Source organism: Triticum dicoccoides, chromosome 7B (assembly GCF_002162155.2).
Source record: "Triticum dicoccoides isolate Atlit2015 ecotype Zavitan chromosome 7B, WEW_v2.0, whole genome shotgun sequence".
Lineage (NCBI taxonomy): Eukaryota > Viridiplantae > Streptophyta > Magnoliopsida > Poales > Poaceae > Triticum > Triticum dicoccoides.
In genome coordinates this window covers 682508875-682528758 of record NC_041393.1, presented here as the reverse complement: position 1 = coordinate 682528758, position 19884 = coordinate 682508875, and the positions used below count along the sequence as shown (strand labels likewise).

Sequence of the window (19884 nt, the reverse complement as noted above, 5' to 3'; positions counted from 1 at the left end):
TTTTCCTTGATTACCTTTGTTTTCTTCTCTACTAGTATATATAGTAAATCTATATCTTGATCTGGTCTGACCTCTGACGTGATTCAGAGGAAATAAATTACCAATTAGATAGAACAAAATCATCCCGCACATTGAAACTAACTACCTGACATTTTATGAGGGAGGGAGCACTAGTGAGTAATTTTAGGAAACTTAACAAATATAGAGAGGGAGAGAATCCAATTGCAGCAACAGAATCCGTCTCATTCCTTTTATTTCTCTCGTCCTCCTCCTCTATATCAGGAACTCCCTAAACGGACGCCTCCCTCCTTTGATTGTTGCATGCTATCTCACCTCCTCCTCCTCCATTACCCCGTTCGATCCATTGGCTGTCGCCACCTCCCGGTCACATCACGCGGATCACCCTCCCATCCGACGTCTCTCCATGCTCCCTGCGAGCCAAGCTGTACATGGTCTTGTGTCTATAAATGTCCAGCACTTTCCTATTGCCTCTCAATCCGTCGTTCGGCTCACGCCTCACAAGTCGCTTCTTCCTCTGTTTGTCGACTACTAGGCTCCACCACCTCATCCCCTCCCTCCTTTCTCCTCATACGGCGGTGAGATATGCTCGTTGTGGTGAGCAGCACCAAGATCTTGTCTAGTCACGTGACTATGCCGTGTCTTTGATGTCCCGACCATACTTGTTGTGGCTCCTGTCTAGCACTCTGTAAGATGACATCTTTTCTCTATCATATCAAATTGCAGATGAGTTCATGGATCTCATCTTCACTTTGTGTAGGAGGGTAAACCGGGAAGAGAGGATTCAGTAAGGAGTGAAGAGAGGATTCAGTAAGGAGTGAAGAGAGGATTCAGTAAGGAGGGTAAACATGGGTGCGTAGTTAAGTCGGTGTAACAACCGAATATAACAAGGTAATCAACCTACAGATCGTTTCATTCTACACAGCTCATCTATTGGACACAGATATGTGATTGGAGGTTCAAATGCAAGTAAACTAGTCCAGTCCAGTAGCAAATCTTGTATCTGGCAAATACCTTGGTAGCACTATCACATGGAGACGTAGATGCATTGATTGATTGTTGAATTATATTCACTAATATGTTTAATCTAGCCAATAGGGCATGAACTCCACGCTGCTTTCAGTGATATCCACTAGTTCTTGCATCATAATCAATGCACATGCTTATAGCTGAAACTAAACCAGCTTGTGCCCCTCTTACACACCTCCCACTAGAATGCATCCCATACAAAACATCTATCACACTTTTTTTTATGCTGCTTATCTCTACGTAGCCAAGTGTGGGCTGGGTGTATGTAGCAGCAAAGGCCACTTTTTTGTGCACTGTCATGAAGCAAACATATGTAGTTTTATGTCTAGCTTGTTTCTCACTAGCTAGTAATGTTTATCATTATTTTCGCCCAGCAATTAAGAATTATTATTGTAAAAACATGTCTATGAACTTCTGGTATAGAGCACATGGTCACTTCAGTCATGCATATATCGTAAGAGACGTGTATATTCTTAATTTTTGTTACATGATGCTTTGCTCCCATGGGTGGCATATATGATCTTACTTCTGCTATGAACCAACACACTTGTAATAAATAAACTTATTTTTCTCATTCTAGAACACACATATATAACCTGATTTGCGGCTATGAACCAACAAGCTAGCGAACGTCCAGTGAAAGCACCAGTACTAGTACCGATTGCTGGTCTATATATATGGGAGAGGTATGGTGCCATAAATGAGACTTTGAGGGCTATGCATCCATTTCTTTCCTAGGCGTTATGCTGCCGAAAATTCTAATGAAAATTCCCACGACTTGTCAAAATTTTGTCCTTGTTTGTAATGAAACTAAAACTCTGGGGTCCTGGCTACAAAATGCTAGGGTCTTGGTTGCGAGACCATGATATTTTGTGAGGATGGAACACAAATTTGCATATGTTATGTGGAAATCAGCCACGCCTTGGACCAGATGCTCTCTTGCTGCATGTATCCGCTGGCTTCGGCCTATGATAGGTCGGCTCGACGGCATTCTCCACGTCAAGGGAGCCGGCTACGGAAGCTCCCGTGTTTGTCTTACCGGAGGTGAGGTCAGGCATGTAGAAGAGGAGGAGCCTCAGGCGTTGTGGTGCGCCGGTGGGCTAGGCTAGCTAAGAGAGAGAGAGGGAGGGAGAGAGAGAGAGCTAATTTTCTCTTCTCTTGCTGGAATGAGAGACAAAGAGAGAAATAATTTTCACCGTCAAAGGCATCACCTGGTCAATGGTGGGATGAAGCCATGGGAGCCATATGTTGATTGATGTGTGTTGAACCATGCATAAGAACTGGTATGTGGTCATGATGCCTATGGTGGTCTTCGGTCCACCATGATCTTGTGATTGTGATGATTTTGTCGTCAAGATTGGCCCCTCTGCTGTTTGTTGGAGTTTGCTCATCAGTTGAACAATGACCATATTTTGTTTCTTCAATATTTTTTTCTCGCGCAACTAAGCCGTTCGATGAACTCTACATTACTGAAAGTCCAACATAGTCCATGCATTCTAATATGCGAACAATGTTATCAAGACCCATTTTAGTATGATTGGCATCTTAAAGATAAACCTGTACCTTATCTACTCCTTCCATTGGCATATAACCGATTGGAATGATAGATGCTCACCAAGTCTATCATCTTATTTAGTACCTTTCCTTTTCATCTAATGAACATGTGTAGTTGAAGTGAACTAGCGACCCCGCGCAGTGTTTTGCATGTTGATCCCAAGCTAGTGTGCATGTTTACTCGTTCTTTGTGAACTACATGGATACTACGTGTGACTTGTTCCTATAACTTTTTATTAACCACATTTTAGCAAACTAGGTACAATGATTGGTGTGAACCTAACAATGCATATGTGCTTACAAAGCTTTGGTGATTCTTTCAATTAATCCAGTGCATGCTTTGCTTGTTGTTTTTAGTGAAGCAGCTCTACCTTGATTCAATGCTGGAATTTATGCGCGCCCAACATGTGGCAACGAGCTGGGACCCTCACGTCTCAGTGTAGCATGTTGGGTTGTCACCGAACTGTCACCACTATGCGCTTTCAGTGTTGGCGCCAATGTTGGCAGGAGGGCGGTGGTAGCTTGCTAACGTCCATATTCGGTTACTATAGCTCGGTGGATTACCTCCTCCTTGGCCACTACCTCAGCTTCCCCCAACATGATGATAGTGGCCTCGTCACAACCATGGCGGTGGTGGCTTCCTTGTCCTTGGTTATTGTGAGTTCCTCGTCTCTTCCATCTCTCCATGTGCCCTAATATGGTCTGGCCACCGAGCTGTGACCGATTGTTTTGTCGGCCACCGAACCAATGATTTTTAGTTCGGTGTGTGGTAATGTTGTCTCTGGTGGTGGTGGTCTTCCGGCCACCATGATCTTGACGTTGAGTTTGCTCCCTATGCTATTTTTTGGAGTTTGATTCTTATTTAGGATCTTGGCATGCTACTCTCTAGGGTGCATAGCTTGATATGAAAGGAACACTTCTTTACTGCACTTGATCTTCTGCGTGGATCTCTATGCCTATTTTATTACATCTGCATGATTATGTAGTTCTGTTAAACTTATCTAGCTGCATTAGAGATTAAACTAAGAACTTTTTAGTAACTGAATAGCTGGTATATAGTGGTGTTTGTAATATATACAATGAAGTAACTTAGAATGTTCCAACATATCTGTTGGCTAACCCTGAATGTATCGTCTTTTTTGTCTCTTGGTGATTAGTAAATATCTATTTATTTGGGTTTTTGCACAATGCTAACCCCGGGTTTGTCGGATAGACATCAGTCCCTTGTGATGAACGAAAGCCCCAAGGCTGTGCTAGATGTACACAGCCGTTCAATGTTGCGAGTGTGACACTACGCGTGGATGAGTGGCCTGTGTCAAAGTAATGGATACAGTCATAACTTGTGTCCTATCCTTGTTCTTTGTTTTGAATCTCTTTTGGTTGATGAAAGCAATTAGAATCTTATCCGCGCTTATGATTAACTCATGAAGTACAAGGATAACATGGTATCTTGATCCCATGTTTTTGTTCTTTATATTCAGTTATTTAGTTGGTGTCTGTGCTCTGGCTTGTGACATGGCGGTGATGATAAAAACTTTCAGCAAACATGTCAGTTCTACTTATGATAATTCATGACTGAAAACCTGTTATATAGATCTGAGACATGACCTAAGTATGTCATTATTATCATCAAACTTGTTTAGTTTTTGATTCTGTGGTATGTTCTTTCTCACCAGACTTCACCCTTGTGAAGAACCGATGATGCAGATGGCTTGGGGATCCTGTTTACAGGATGAACCTAACTGGAGGTGCTGTATCCACATGACATTGACAGGAAAGTCTGAGGTTCTTCTTCAGCACATGAATCTTTTAGTGTCTTGCTTTGTTTTTTAGTCGCTATAAGTTTGCAGTGATGGTTGCCAAGTTTAACTATCCTCTTGCAAGTTCCTCTGATTCGCGGAAGAGGCTGAAAATCTCAGGAGACCATGTATTGTCACCAGCTTCATCTTTTGTTCCTACGAGATGGGAGTTAAATAACGACACAAGATTCCACCATGCCCAATGCATCCTTCTCAATCTGTTAGCAAGAATTGGGAAAGAAACAATTCCCAATTTAGCTTAAAATGTGATAATATTTCCCGAAAAACAAAATAAACCAGTTTCCCAAGGCTTCCAGTTTTAGTAACCAATATCTAATAGACAATATGAATCGTGTAACATTTGGATGAAATTCAAAAGTGCAAGTCTGTCTTTCCTGCTATTGTTATGCTTATTGCGGCCATCGACGTCCAACTGAAATCAACACCAGTTGGACTCATCACTCCAAACTTTTCCACATCTAGATGTGTCAGTAAACCATTGAACTACAAATTTTCGTGTAATCATGTTTCGTAATGGTGAAGGTAGTGGCGATTTGCTAAGGATGTTGTTGTCGTCGTAGGTAGCATACTACTTGGTGCTGGTAGTATCGGTCAACATTTGGCGTCATCTCTGAGAATTTGTAGCGTCTTATTGGATCGAGTCACTATATAAAACATTTAGTTCGTGAAGTGGCTTTGGTTTCTGAGTATATATGCATTGCATTTTCCTCTTCAGCAGGACTGGAGAGAAGGAGGTTTGGAAATCTCGGTAAAAGGCCCTCTATATTTTCCGGTCACTTTTCATCCAGACACTCAGGGATCTAAGCTTTGGAGTGTGCTTTCACTTAATATGTGTAGGTCCATGACAAGTAGATTGGCTGAATCCAACTCCCCTATTCTGAATGTTAGCTCGTTCAGTCATTGAATATATAACTTGTATTGGTTGTATGGGGTTTTGTCCCGAAACTAGAGTCGCATCCTAGCTTAATTACCTAGAATATGCAAAATGTTTAGTTCGTGTTTAAATTTCTCCTTGTTTGACTCTCGTAGGCGAATCATTTGTGGTTTTGTGCTTGGGATGTATTCATCTCTCTGGTTAGGAAGTTATCAGGAGCCCATCCATAAACTTGAGGAAGTCCAAAGTATGATAACTCTGAAAAAGAAAAAAAATCTTCATTTTGTTACAGTAACTCTTGTACTCTCTATGGATGCATACACATTGTCTAACTAGTATTGCTTGTTATTCAGGTATTAGAGAAAGATCGTACTGTGCTTTTATTCCTTCCATTGGCATGTAAGCAACATGAATATTAGATTTTCACTAAGTTTATCATCTGATTGTAATTTGCCAAAGAGCATACTTAATTCTTCCATTTTCCATGTAATTAGCATTTGTAGTTGTAGCGAACTAGTGACCCATTCCAGTGCTTTGCATGTTGATGCCAAGCTAGTATGCATGTATATCTATTCTTTGCAAACAACATGGATACTATCTTGGTATGGTGATAGATGCCAACCTACCATGCATGTGTGCTTTCACTCTTTTGGTGATTCCTGTCAACTTAATGTAGCTTGCTTTGCTTGTTTTCAGTGAAGCGGCTCTATCTAGATTCAAAGCATGAATCTGTCCACACCCTAGCATGCGTCGATGAGCCATGACACCCACACCTTGTAGTTGCTTGGTGTGGTGATGACCGAACCCACACCTTGTAGTGGCTTGGTGTGGTGATGACCGAACGTCACTTGCGGGATGGCAATGGCAGTGTCCTAACCTCCATGTCAGGCAACTACGGCTCGGCAGACTACCGCCTCCTTGACCACTACCACGTCTCCCCCTGTAGTTGCGGTGGTGGCCGCCTTGTCTTGGTTCTGGTGAGTTCCTTGTCTCCCCGTGCCTTGAGATGGTCCGGCCATTGACCCGTGGCTGATTGTGTTGCCGGCCATCGAGCCAATGATTTAGGGTTTGTTTAGTGATGATAGGTTGTTGAAATTGGTCTCAGTGTTGGGTGCTAGAATATAATCTATTTGTTGGGGTTTGGTACTTAATTAGGATCTTGCTACTGTCCAGGGTGTAGAATTTGATAAAAAAGGAACAAATATTTTTACCACACTTGCTCTAATGTTTGGTAATGGGCCATATCTAATATATTGATTATCATGCTTAGGCCCTGGTGGGATCCTACCATTCGAGCCGTGATAATTTTAGGGTGGGGTTTGGCTAGTTGGGTGGTCATCTGGTCATAATCTTTTTTTTATGATAGTTGTTGTATCAAATAGAAGATTGTCTTTTATTTTGTTATATATAAACTATGTAGTAATCTCCCTTTGTGTTGCTTGCTCATCATCAATTGAACCATGCCCTTTTATCATTTATACATAACTTTTTCTTGCGAAGCTAAGTTGTTTGATGATCTACATTTCTAGAAGTACACACATAGTCAAACCATCTAACTGTAAGCTGCCAACAATGATATCAGAAAGCGTTTTAGTATGATTGGCACTTTAAAGATAAACTTGTACTTTATCTACTCCTTCCATTGGCATGTAACCAACAGGAATAATAGATTTTCACTAAGTCTATCATCTGACTATAACTTGCCAAAGAGCAGTAAGCTAGCTACCCGGTGCAGTGATTTGCATCAACATGCAAAAACTATTGTGCATGATTATCTGTTTACATGGATACTATGCATGACTTGTTCCTATAACTTTCTACTAACCACATTTTAGCAAACTAGGTACAGTGATTGATGCAAACCTAGCATGCATATGTGCTTACACATTTTTGGCGATTCTTTTAGTTAATTCAACATATGCTTTGCTTATTGTTTTCAGTAAGTGGCTCTATTTAGAGTCAATGTTGTAATCCCTGCCTGCCCCAGCTTGTGCCAACAAATTGTGGCCCTCACACCTTGATGTGGCATGCTGGGTGGTGACCGAACTGTCACCACCATGCACTTCTTGCGTTGGCACATGGTGTGGCTACAACCGTGGTGGTGGTGGTCGCCTTGTCCTTTGTTCTGGTGAGTTCCTGGTCTTCCATTTCTCCCTCTGCCCTGAGATTGTTTTCCAGACATCGAGCAAATGATCTTTGGTTTGGCATGTGGTCATGCTAGCTGTGATGGTCTCCCTCTATTCCTAAATATTTGTCTCTCTAGAGATTTCAACAAGATACTACATATAGAGCAAAATGAGTGAATCTACACTCTAAAATATGTCTATATACATTCGTATGTGGTAGTCCATTTGAAATCTCTAAAAAGACAAATATTTAGGAATAGAGGGAGTATTTAGGATCTTGGCATGCTATTTACTGCACTTGCTCTCGATATGAAAGGGTCGTCTTTTTCTTCTTTTGCTGATTAGTAAATCTCTGTTATGTTTCATTTCTGCACAATGCTAACCCCGGGCTTGTCGGACGGATCTCGGTACCTTGTGATGAAGGAAACCCCCAATGTTGTGTAGATCTACACTGCCGTTCAGTGTTGCAGTTCGCGACACTACGCGTGGATGTGTGACATGTGTCAGAGTAATGGATACATACATAACTTGTTTCCTATCCCCGCTCTTTGTTTTGGATCTTGTTTGATTGACGACAGTGATTAGAATCTTACACACGCTTCTGATAAACTAATGAGATACAAGGGAGCCATTGCAAATATCGAATTCCTCAATCCTTATCTTGGTCCCCTGTTTTGTTCTTCTTATTTTGTTGTTCAGTTGGTGCCTGTGCTCTAGTTTCTAACATGATGGTGATGGTAAACACTTTCAGCAAACATGCCAGTTCTGCTTCTGACAATTCATGACTGAAAAACCTGCTATATAGACCCGAGCCATGATCTAGCATGGAATCATTATTATCAACCTTGTTTAGTTTTTTTATTTTGTGTTATCTTTTTTCTCGCCACCCTTCAACCATGTGATGTACGACCCAACATTTGGAGGTGCAAATGGCTCAGGGATCCTGTTCACAGGATGAACTTACCCGGAGGTGCTGTATTCACATGACATTGGGCAGGCCTGAGGTTCTTCATGAGCATATGAATCTTTTGCTCTCTTCTTTGTTTTTGTCTCTGTCTTTAAGTCGCTATAAGTTTGTAGTGATGGTTACCCATTTTAACTATCCTCTTCAAGTTCCTCTAATTTACGAAAGTGGCTGAAATGTCGATGATATCCTTTCGATTTTACATATTTTTCTTTCCATGTTGCAGATTACATATATTTTCTACTATGGTCCAGATTACAGTTCTTTTTATTATGTGTTGCATCCTCTCCTCTTTGGTTCAAATGTTGTGTTGTCAGTGTCAAAAACAATTTGTGCACTACAGATGGTGTACTTGTATTGTAAAAAGTGGTACTAAGAGCTCCTGTGAGCTTTCCTCAGTCCTATGATAATTGCTTTTGGAACTAGTTCTGTACTCGTGTAGTCTATTTTGTTTCGATTGCACCCGTGTCAGCGTGAAGTTTGCGTGATGTTGATCTGGCTGTTGTAGTATTTTGGTGGCAAGGTATGCCACCAGTTTGTTAAGATGGTGCTTACTGTCGTTGCGAACTTATGTAGAATGGATGTTCATGTTTGTTTTCTCTACTCTTTTTTGTTCTTCCTATTCTGTTGTTTAATTTGTGTCCGTGCTCTGGTCTGTGACATGACGGTGATGATAAACCCTTTTAGCAAACATGCCAGTTTTGCTTCTAAGAATTCAAGACTGGAAAACATGTTATAGATCTGAGCCATGAATACATGATCGTTATCATCAACCTTTTTTTAGCTTTTGATTTTCGTAATGTTCTTTCTCGCCAAACTTCTACCATGTGAAGATAAGATTATGCGTTGCCTGACAACATTTGGAGGTGCGCAGATGGATCCATGATCCTATTTACAGGATCAACCTACATAGAGGCGTTGTATCCACATGACATTGATGGGCAAGTTTGAGTTTCTTCACGAGCACATGAATCTTTTGTTGTCTTTTTTGTCTTTGATATCTGTTTTTCAATCGCCACAAGTTTGTAGTGATGGTTGTTGGGTTCAACTCCTGTCGCAAGTTCCTCTGATTTGCGGCAGACTAAAAATCATGTTCTTGCCATCAGCTCTGTCTCATGTTCCTACGAGTTGGGAGTTGAATAACGACACGAGTTTACACCATGCCAGGGTATTAACTTCTGCATGATCATGTAATATTCTATTCTGCTTATCTTTTTATTAGAGATTTAAGAAATTGGTAGAGAAGTGGTGATTGTAATATAGGGAAGCAAGTTAGAATGCATTGAGTTCAGTTTTTAGCACTATCTACAGTTTGAGGCATGCACTTGTTTTCTAATTTGCCAAGAGAGACATGGTTAGTTAAGAACTTAATTTAGGGTCAAAATATGTTACTACTTTGCACTTTGGTCTGTACTTCATAGTTGAGTGATGGCATCCTTATTTTTATGCTTCATTGGAATGATTTCTCAAAGGCTAGAGCTTGTTTGACATGGTGCGAATTGGGAAATAAATTTAATTTGGTTTGAGTTGTTGATTGTTTATGTAGAGGGGAGATTTAAATGCACATGTTATTAGATAATCTGGTGCTACTGTATGACAGAACATGTGTGCATTGTGTATTGAGGTGCTTTTGGGCAATGTTATTTTTTTTAACTGGAGAGAATAATTTTGGCTTTGTAGGACTGGAGAGAATAATTTTCTCTTCTTTGATCTTTGCTTTGTAGTACTGTACTATAGATTGTTTACCTTTTGGATTGGAAAAGTTATTATTAAGAGATCTTGTAATCTTTCCTGCATTCCGCTGATACATCGCTTTTGGAAAAAACTAATTTTGCCCTGCACTCTCTAATCCTTTTTGTTTTCCTCGGACCTGGAGCTCATTTGTGTGAGTGTGCAGTTTGCTTGATGGTGATCTGGCTGTGGTATTACTTTCGTGGCAAGCTATGCACCGGTTTATCAAGATTATGCTTATTACTTTCACAAACTTCTGTAGAATGGATGTGCATGTTGATATTCTCTCCTTTTTCCTTTTCTTTTTGAGCCAATTTGTGGAGCAAAGCTTCTTGTTGTAGCAGGTAGAATGTGTGATGTTTGAAATTGTTATTGACTTCATGCATGTGTTGTGTTTCAGAAGCACACGGCAGTGACAACGGTGACAATGATTGGACAATGGTGGCTGTGTTGTTAACCTACATGTCTGGCTAGTACGGCTCGATGGACTACCTCCTCCTCGGTCTCTTTCTTGGTTCTAGTGAGTCCCTAGTCTCCTCCCTCTTCCGTGGTGCCCTAAGATGGTCCGGCCATCAAGCCATGGCCAGATGTGGTTCCGGACATCGAGCCATGGCTAGATGTGCCTTGGTTGTGTGGTCATGTTGTTTGGTGGTGGTCTTCCGGCCACCACAATCATTTGATTGTGATGATCTCATTGTTCACATTGCTCCCTGTGCTGGAATGCTGGTTAGGCCCTTGCACTACTACTGTACATGCTATTTGTTGGTTTTTGATAGTTATTTATGATTGTAGCATGTCACCGTCTAGGGGTAGAATTTGATATAAAAGGAACATATCTTTTTTTTACTTCACCTATTGTAGGGTTTGGTAATGGTTAGTGTCTAATTTGAGAGGATCAAAATGCTAGGTATTTTACTTGTTAATGGCTATCAAATCAAATAGAATGCTGGTAGGATGTTTTCATGATTGCCAAATGCTTAAAATCAGGAAAATGATTGTCGATTATATCGTTTGGATTTTTACATATATTTCTTTATATGTTGTAGATTACATACATTCAATGCCATGGTCCAGATTACAATTTTTGGTTATGTGTTCCATCCTCTGCTCTTTTCCCCAAATGTTGTGTTGTGAGTGTCCGAAACATTCTTTGAACTGAAGAGAGTAAATTTCCTGGTGGTCTTTTATGATCTTTGCTTTGTAAGACTGCACTATGGATGATGTACTTTTTGGATTGGAAAAGGTGAAATTAAAAGTTGCTCTAAGCTTTCCTCCATTCCTATGATAATTGCTTTTCGAACTAGTTCTGCACTCGTGTAATCTTTTTTTTGTTTTCCTTGCACCTGCGACACTTTTGCGTGAGTGTGGAGTTTGATTGTTGATCTGGCTGTGGTAGTAATTTGGTGACAAGATATGCCAGCAATTTCTAAAGATGATACTTATTGTCGCCAACTAGTGTGTAGATTGGATGGGTGTTTTCTATCCTTTTGTATTTTCTCTTTGAGCTAAGTTGTGGAGCGAAGCACGTAGTTGTCATAGGTAGCATACTATTTTGTGGTGGTGGGTAGTATGAGCCAGCATTTGGTTTCATATGTTGAGAATTTCTAGTGTCTTATTGGATCCAGTCACTATATAACCTTTAGTTTGTGAAGTTGCTTTGGTTTCCGAGTATATATGCATTGCAGGAGGACTGAAGAGAAGGAGGTTTGGAAATCTTAGGAACATGCCTTGTTTATTTTCCGTTCAGTTTTGGTCGAGTGTCATCCGGTGTTGGTCTCGTCTCGGAGATCCAGTGTGCTTTCACTTATATAATCAGTGAAGAAGGTCCATAACAATGAGATTGGCCGAATCCTCTCCCCCATGAATGTCTATTTGTGACATGCTTATGTTTATTCTATTTGTTTGCTAGTTCAATCATTAAGTATATAACTTCTATTGGTTGCACGTGGTTGGTCTCGAAACTAAAATTCCCTTCCTTGCTTATCATTCTTGTTCAATTACCTGGATCATACAAAGTATCTAGTTATTGTCTCGTGCTTGGAGGCGAATTATTCATTCATCTCTCGGGTCAGGAAGTGATCAGGTCATTGATCCAGTATGATTACTTTGAAAAAGACATGGTTCTTTTGTTTTCTCTCTCACAACATACATACACACATGTTCTAGATAGCTAGTTAGGAAGTTATCTGGTATCTTATCGCTTCTTATTGACTCGTGAAGTAGATGGGAAACATTTTTGAATTTGTTTCTCGGCTATTCAAATATCAAATTCCTTAATTCTTATCTTGGTCCCCAGTTCTTGTTCTTTCTATTGGTATATGTGATCTGGTTTGTGACATGGCGGTGATGATAAACACTATCAGCAAACATGCTAGTTCTGCTTCTGACAATTCATCACTGAAAAGCCTGTTATATAGAACTGAGCCATGATCTAGCACATCATCATTATCATCAACCCTGTTTAGCTTTTGATATTGAGCTATGTTCTTTCTCACCAAACTTCAACCAACGGCAGATCTGATGATGTGTCGCCTATCATTTGGAGGTGCAGATGGCTTTGGGATCCTGTTTACAGGATGAACATACCTGGAGGCACTGTATCCACATGACATTGACGAGCAAGTCTAAGGTTCTTCATGAGCGCATAAATCTTCTATTGTTTTTATCGCTGCTTTTCTATCGCTATAAGTTTGTATTGATGGTTGCCGAGTTTCACTATCCTCCCACAAGTGCATCTAATTTGCGAAAGAGGCTGAAATCATGTGTTGACAACAGCTTTGTTTTTTGTTCCAATGAGTTGGGAGTTAAATAATGACACGAGCTTGCACCAAGCCAGGTTTTTTACTTCTGCATGACCATGTAGTATTTTGTTCTGCCTATCGTCTCTACTTCATACTTGAGTCATGGCCTCCTTATTAGTCTCTTCATTGGAATGATTTCTCATAGGTTGGAGCATCTTCCACATGGTGGGAACTGTGAAATAAGTTTGATTTTGTTTGAGTTTATTGTTTGTCCAGAGGAGATTAGAGTGCATATGTAATAAGCTAATCTACTACTATACCACAGAACATGTGTGCGTTTTGTGTTGTCGTGCTTTTGTGCAATGGGAGTTTGTGAAGTGGAGAGAATAATTTTAGTTCTGTAGGACTTGAGAGAACAATTTTCCTGGGGTTTTCTATGCTTTGTGGGACTGCACTGTAGATGGTTTACGTTTTCGATTGGGGATACTGATATTAAGACCTTCTCTAACCTTTGTAGGACTAATTTTTCTGTTAGGTGTTGGTCAAATGGTTGAAGACAACAACCAATCAAGAGGCAAGATGAACCCCGTAGCCACTGTCATCTTATGGAGTAAGTGTCTGCACGTTGAATGGACCAGGATACAGGATACTGAAATACTGAAATACAAGAAGGACCGGGCGAATCTTGGAAGATGCTCAGATAGGCACTTTTGTGTTTATTTTTTTACTTTTTCCGCGGGTGTCGTTCGGCCGATTTAGTGGTAATGTTGGTCTTGGTCTCGGTCGAGATTTTGTACCATTTGGATGGGATGGTGATATATGTTGGTCTGGGAGGAAGTAATACATACATACGTACATACATACTGTTGTGGAACAGGTTGGATTGGTTGGCTATTGGTTGAATGAATGTGTGCTTTTTCGTTTTGGCTCCAATGGTTTGTCCATGCATGAGTGGCACCTCCTTAATTCATTCAGCATATTTGTTTCTATGATAACAACTGGTTCATGTAAAACTATATATGTATGTATGTTGATGAAATAGGCTGGCTGGTTAATGATGATGATATTTTAAAATTTACCACTAGAAAAGAAACTCGAGGGATGATATCTTTGAGTATCATGTTCAGAATTAGGACATGTCATATTGTCTCTTGCCATGTTAAAAGATGCAGTCATCTTCTTTTGGTCTATTGGTCTGTAGACTGCTGTTCATCATCTTCCATCACCCTCTTAAGGCCCTGTTCGTTTAATCCCCTCGCAACAGGGATTGGAGGGGATTGGAGAGGTTTGACAAGGATTTTGACTTGCAAGGGATTTAATCCCCTCCAATCCCTTTCAAACCTCTCCAAACCCTGCCTAACCGAACAAGGCCTAAGGAGTTTCTGATATGCATGTGGTACTTACTAAACTTTGTTTTGATGTTGGACATCTATTGGTGGCGGCAGAATCATTGTCGTCGTCGTTCATGTCGCAGACTAGGTTTGGTTTGGAGCAGCAAGCAGCCGCCTTTTCTCTTCTTGCTGTTCTCCTTGACATACATACAAAGATACATGGTAGATAGTGTCGACAACCTCCATTGACAAGGAAGGAAGAAGCTCAAGATAATCTATGTTCCCTATCTAAATTATTAGTTCATGAGAATTGCTACTTCGAATCAGTCTTGATGGTGAGACTTTGATGGTTTCAGCTTGACTATGTTAAGCTATGTACATATGTAGTCATTAGGTGTGATATAGATATCTAGGTTCTTCTCATTGTCCATCTATGTCACAACTCAGTCCTATTTCTGATTTGGAGCACATATCTGAATCTGTGCATCTTTCTGTTAGACTACTACTATGCACAAGTTCTTTTCCTTGATTACCTTTGTTTTCTTCTCTACTAGTATATATAGTAAATCTATATCTTGATCTGGTCTGACCTCTGACGTGATTCAGAGGAAATAAATTACCAATTAGATAGAACAAAATCATCCCGCACATTGAAACTAACTACCTGACGTTTTATGAGGGAGGGAGCACTAGTGAGTAATTTTAGGAAACTTAACAAATATAGAGAGGGAGAGAATCCAATTGCAGCAACAGAATCCGTCCCATTCCTTTTATTTCTCTCGTCCTCCTCCTCTATATCAGGAACTCCCTAAACGGACGCCTCCCTCCTTTGATTGTTGCATGCTATCTCACCTCCTCCTCCTCCATTACCCCGTTCGATCCATTGGCTGTCGCCACCTCCCGGTCACATCACGCGAATCACCCTCCCATCCGACGTCTCTCCATGCTCCCTGCGAGCCAAGCGGTACATGGTCTTGTGTCTATAAATGTCCAGCACTTTCCTATTGCCTCTCAATCCGTTGTTCGGCTCACGCCTCACAAGTCGCTCTTCCTCTGTTTGTCGACTACTAGGCTCCACCACCTCATCCCCTCCCTCCTTTCTCCTCATACGACGGTGAGATATGCTCGTTGTGGTGAGCAGCACCAAGATCTTGTCTAGTCACGTGACCATGCCGTGTCTTTGATGTCCCGGCCATACTTGTTGTGGCTCCTGTCTAGCACTCTGTAAGATGACATCTTTTCTCTATCATATCAAATTGCAGATGAGTTCATGGATCTCATCTTCACTTTGTGTAGGAGGGTAAACCGGGAAGAGAGGATTCAGTAAGGAGTGAAGACTGAATGCACTGTAGAGAAACATGGGTGCGTAGTTAAGTCGGTGTAACAACCGAATATAACAAGGTAATCAACCTACAGATCGTTTCATTCTACACAGCTCATCTATTGGACACAGATATGTGATTGGAGGTTCAAATGCAAGTAAACTAGTCCAGTCCAGTAGCAAATCTTGTATCTGGCAAATACCTTGGTAGCACTATCACATGGAGACGTAGATGCATTGATTGATTGTTGAATTATATTCACTAATATGTTTAATCTAGCCAATAGGGCATGAACTCCACGCTGCTTTCAGTGATATCCACTAGTTCTTGCATCATAATCAATGCACATGCTTATAGCTGAAACTAAACCAGCTTGTGCCCCTCTTACACACCTCCCACTAGAATGCATCCCATACAAAACATCTATCACACTTTTTTTTATGCTGCTTATCTCTATGTAGCCAAGTGTGGGCTGGGTGTATGTAGCAGCAAATGCCACTTTTTTGTGCACTGTCATGAAGCAAACATATGTAGTTTTATGTCTAGCTTGTTTCTCACTAGCTAGTAATGTTTATCATTATTTTCGCCCAGCAATTAAGAATTATTATTGTAAAAACATGTCTATGAACTTCTGGTATAGAGCACATGGTCACTTCAGTCATGCATATATCGTAAGAGAAGTGTATATTCTTAATTTTTGTTACATGATGCTTTGCTCCCATGGGTGGCATATATGATCTTACTTCTGCTATGAACCAACACACTTGTAATAAATAAACTTATTTTTCTCATTCTCGAACACACATATATAACCTGATTTGCGGCTATGAACCAACAAGCTAGCGAACGTCCAGTGAAAGCACCAGTACTAGTACCAATTGCTGGTCTATATATATGGGAGAGGTATGGTGCCATAAATGAGACTTTGAGGGCTATGCATCCATTTCTTTCCTAGGCGTTATGCTGCCGAAAATTCTAACGAAAATTCCCACGACTTGTCAAAATTTTGTCCTTGTTTGTAATGAAACTAAAACTCTGGGGTCCTGGCTACAAAATGCTAGGGTCTTGGTTGCAAGACCATGATATTTTGTGAGGATGGAACACAAATTTGCATATGTTATGTGGAAATCAGCCACGCCTTGGACCAGATGCTCTCTTGCTGCATGTATCCGCTGGCTTCGGCCTATGATAGGTCGGCTCGACGGCATTCTCCACGTCAAGGGAGCCGGCTACGGAAGCTCCCGTGTTTGTCTTACCGGAGGTGAGGTCAGGCATGTAGAAGAGGAGGAGCCTCAGGCTTTGTGGTGCGCCGCTGGGCTAGGCTAGCCAAGAGAGAGAGAGAGGGAGAGAGAGAGAGAGAGAGAGAGAGAGAGAGAGCTAATTTTCTCTTCTCTTGCTGGAATGAGAGACAAAGAGAGAAATAATTTTGTCTTAAGTTGTTTCTTGTTAAGTGAAGAAGGGAACAGCAGCACACCTTGTCGTGCAGAAGCAGAATGATTGAAGATGAATAGATTGGAAGTTTTTCCAACAAAAAAAAAAGAAAAAGAAAAAAAAACTCTTTTAGAAGAGAGAAGGACGGACGGGTTGGTAAAGAAAGCCGTATTTCAAATAGGTGATATGAAGGCCCCCGGCTCTACTCTTCGCATCTTCACTCTTCACCTTCTTCCAAGCCCCATGACAAACATAAGTTTTAAGACAATGCACACAAGCTCGGTTCACATAATGTGAAACATCCCTACAAGGTCTCTCAAAAAATTACTCATAGAAAAAGAGTATGGATTCAGTCGGCAGCCAACTAGCGAACTCTTACGTGAGACGAAGCACTCCAAGTCGCAAAAAAGAACGTCAATATAAATTCTGTGTTCAAACTTCACGAGGTCTGTGCATCTACCGGTGAGCGGATCGTACACTTGTAGCACCGACGTTGCCTTGCAACTAGAGAAGCCATACAAAAGCATCTTTGGACTATCACGCATCGTCCTCAAAGGTATTAGCAAACGAGAGTCTGCTGAGACCGTGTACGCCTTTACCCAGGTGCCTTTAGCGTGATCAGAAAGGAGCCATATGTTCGTGCACACATTGTTGGTCAAGTGTTCCTCCGACTGAACCAAGCAGAGGGTGTCATTATTGAACCGGACAAGATATTTTATCAACACATCCGTTTGTAACTCGCCACTTGTTGGGCCTTTGAGCTTTGCCATCCATTTCTCACTCTCGAGATCAAGGCGGAATATATAGTCCTCGCACGATGTTACCGATGTGTAAAGAAAGTGCATGACACCGTTGATTGTGACCACAGATCCCTGGTCATATCTGGTAGACTGCGTGGCTGCCGGAAACCCCACCTGCCTCCAGTTGGCACCATCTCCTAAGGTGAGAACCTTCCAAGGCTGGTGAGGATTGTTGCCCCTGAGGCGTACTACCTTGTACGCGCCAGACGGGGCCGCACAACCGACCTTGAAGGCCCCGATGTAGACTTCGGAGGATGCTCCATCATCCAACTCTGTGGTTGCCATGAGCACACTTCCGGTCACCGGATTGATCACTTTGGCCACAAAAAAGTCCGAGGGCTCGCGGAAATCGAAGGTGACACAGTCTGGGGCGTCGTCACGACCGTAACAGATGGTCCAAAAGACGCCTACGCTCTTGTTCACTCGCATGACTTCACCATCCACGTCCACCAACTGTAGGTCGCCACTTATGCCACCGCCTTCCTTGCGGTGGTAGCTGACGGCGAGGAGGAGAAGCTGCGGGTCGGTGCGGGACCTGTGCATGGCGACGAACGCCGGGCCCGAGATGAGGGCATGCCACCCCCTGGACACGCGGCAGAATCTGCACGCGGACTTCACCGGCACCCATGAGAGTATTTCGGAGATCAAGTCGTCGGGTAACGACGGCAGCATCGCTGGCGACGCCATGGCAGAAACGGCTGTAGGTTTTTGAGAGGGCGGGCGAGAACAAAAAGTATTGCTCTGGGATTGGTCGATGCCTCGTGTAGCCATCGTGTAGCCAGCTGCTCGATATTTAAGCTTGGAGACGAGGCCACGATGACCATAGACATCGGAAAGGATTCGGGTTTAAAGCTGCCGCAGCGCCGCGTTGTATACCAAGTCTGGAAGCCAAAGAAAAAAAAATCTGCTCGGTATTTACCATTAGAGAGCCGGACCACGAAAAGGATTCAGAATCCAAGCCGTGTATTATACCAAGTCCGGAATCCTTGTTCCTAAAAAAGAAGTCTGGAACCCATTGGGTGATTTAATTTACCACGGAGAAACTGAAACAAAGATGGTGACCGGAACAATCTCTTTATACTCACGGTAAGCAAACCGGTCCAAATACACTGTGATGGAACTGTACTCATGCTAAATAACACGATTAAGCAGGGCAAAGCTGCTGGGCAGCACGGCTACATTCATAATAGTTCAAGGAACCCAAGAACCGACTGTCAGACACGATCAGCAGGACATCAAACTGTCTTGGTGGACATCACGGCTACCGAACAACATGCAGTAGCCAAGCGTGTAACAGGCTGAAAGCTTAACATAATCACACAATTAACATTGTTTATTGTCAAAAAACATTGCAGTGGATTGATAAAACTAAAATAAAGCATGAGCAACAAGATATATCAGATAAAACAAAGTGATATTCGTCTGAAGGGGTCGTCTCTAGCTCTATTCTCCGCGTCTCTAAAGAACAGAACTTTTAAAGACAAGGCTACACAAGCTCGGTTCAAATGCCAAACACAACATTATCTTACATCAGACAAAGCACTCTAAGTTCAAGTCGCAAAGACAAACATCGCTATGAAAATCTCTCGGAAACTTCATGAAGTGTGCGCTTGTAGCAGTAAGGGGATCATAAACCTGTAGCATCCGGGTTTTCGTGGGGCTATGGTAGCCATAGAATAACAACTTTCCACCATCGTGCATCACCCTCAAAGGCCGATATAAAACGGTGGTCGGAGTCATGGAGACCGTGTATGCTTTGACCCAGGTGCCTTTGTCGAAGTCAGTCAGAAGCCATAGGTTCGTGTATCTATTGTTGGTAACAAAATGTTCCTCCAACTGAACCAAGCAGATGGTGTCATTGAGCCTCACTATACATTCCGTCGTTAGCCGCTTTTGAAACTGGTCACCTTGTTTTGTTGGGCCTTCAAGGGATGCCTTCCATTCTTCCCTCTCGAGATCAAGGCGAAGTATAAGGTCCTTATAAAACGGCAATCTCCGTGACGTGTAAAGAAAGTGCATGACACCATTGACCGTGACCACGAAGCTCCGATAGAAGTAATTTGACAGTGTGGTTGCGGGAGACCGCAATTCACTCCACTCGGCATCATCTCCCAAAGTGAGAACCTTCCAAGACTCGTCGTCG

General features: G+C 41.9%; 9 non-coding genes and 1 pseudogene across 9 annotated transcripts; all 10 read left to right on the top strand.

Moving 5' to 3' along the window:
* Nucleotides 1-3781: 3781 nt before the first annotated feature.
* Nucleotides 3782-3936, top strand: LOC119342513. The gene has a single exon (XR_005165636.1). It is a non-coding gene; the product is annotated as a small nucleolar RNA snoR134 (small nucleolar RNA).
* A 178-nt stretch (nt 3937-4114) lies between these two features.
* LOC119342363 lies at nt 4115-4208 on the top strand. The gene has a single exon (XR_005165562.1). It is a non-coding gene; the product is annotated as a small nucleolar RNA Z223 (small nucleolar RNA).
* A 74-nt stretch (nt 4209-4282) lies between these two features.
* LOC119342385 lies at nt 4283-4388 on the top strand (annotated as a pseudogene).
* A 97-nt stretch (nt 4389-4485) lies between these two features.
* Nucleotides 4486-4591, top strand: LOC119342491. Its single transcript, XR_005165616.1, has one exon. It is a non-coding gene; the product is annotated as a small nucleolar RNA snoR97 (small nucleolar RNA).
* A 3198-nt stretch (nt 4592-7789) lies between these two features.
* On the top strand, nt 7790-7944 carry LOC119342515. Its single transcript, XR_005165638.1, has one exon. It is a non-coding gene; the product is annotated as a small nucleolar RNA snoR134 (small nucleolar RNA).
* A 200-nt stretch (nt 7945-8144) lies between these two features.
* LOC119342361 lies at nt 8145-8239 on the top strand. The gene has a single exon (XR_005165560.1). It is a non-coding gene; the product is annotated as a small nucleolar RNA Z223 (small nucleolar RNA).
* Nucleotides 8240-8314: 75 nt separating this feature from the next.
* On the top strand, nt 8315-8427 carry LOC119342383. Its single transcript, XR_005165578.1, has one exon. It is a non-coding gene; the product is annotated as a small nucleolar RNA Z278 (small nucleolar RNA).
* A 617-nt stretch (nt 8428-9044) lies between these two features.
* Nucleotides 9045-9137, top strand: LOC119342364. Its single transcript, XR_005165563.1, has one exon. It is a non-coding gene; the product is annotated as a small nucleolar RNA Z223 (small nucleolar RNA).
* Nucleotides 9138-12451: 3314 nt separating this feature from the next.
* Nucleotides 12452-12546, top strand: LOC119342358. The gene has a single exon (XR_005165558.1). It is a non-coding gene; the product is annotated as a small nucleolar RNA Z223 (small nucleolar RNA).
* An 86-nt stretch (nt 12547-12632) lies between these two features.
* Nucleotides 12633-12746, top strand: LOC119342381. Its single transcript, XR_005165576.1, has one exon. It is a non-coding gene; the product is annotated as a small nucleolar RNA Z278 (small nucleolar RNA).
* Nucleotides 12747-19884: the final 7138 nt, after the last annotated feature.